This window comes from Rhinopithecus bieti, unplaced genomic scaffold (assembly GCF_001698545.2).
Source record: "Rhinopithecus bieti isolate Rb0 unplaced genomic scaffold, ASM169854v2 scaffold_4008, whole genome shotgun sequence".
Classification (NCBI taxonomy): domain Eukaryota; kingdom Metazoa; phylum Chordata; class Mammalia; order Primates; family Cercopithecidae; genus Rhinopithecus; species Rhinopithecus bieti.
Window position 1 is genome coordinate 166,555 of NW_016804200.1, and position 630 is coordinate 167,184.

A 630-nucleotide genomic window follows, 5' to 3' on the forward strand; every position below is an offset into this window, starting at 1 on the left:
GGAGACAGGACTGACATGTAGCCCAGACAGACACTGCTTAAGATTCACCTGTTCTAGAAAACCTTCCTAGGCTGATCCCATCTAGCACTGGGCATTTAAATACCTTCAGTCTTTAGAAATAACTTATTGCTAAGGCAGGTTTTATATAGTATTTCCCTGTTTTGCTGCTTAGCCATTTTGTCTTACCAATTCTTTCTCTGTGACAAGGACTGTATTTCATTTCTCCTCTCCACCCTCACTGCCACCTGCTGCTTCACTCTAACCCATTCCCTGCCTCTCGCCTGCCTGGCTTAAGCTCTCTGATGAAGACATTTCATTTTCAGGATGGAATACTGACTACCTGATTCCCAGATCGTGTTCTTGACTTGTCTCAAAGTCAATTATCCTCCTTGGAAATCACCCACATCTTCAACACTGGCCTTTTCTTTAACCTAGTCTGCGAACTTGCATAGGTCTTGCCTACTTCTGAGTCTTTATTATCATAGCTATAAAGTTATTACAATCCTAGCCTCCCCCAGCCTAATCATAATCTGTTCATCGAATTGACAGCCTGCATTTTGTCTTCATGCAGTTGAAACTGAGAAGGATTTGGAGGAAATTTTCTTAAAAGACAATTTTTTCTTCTCTATT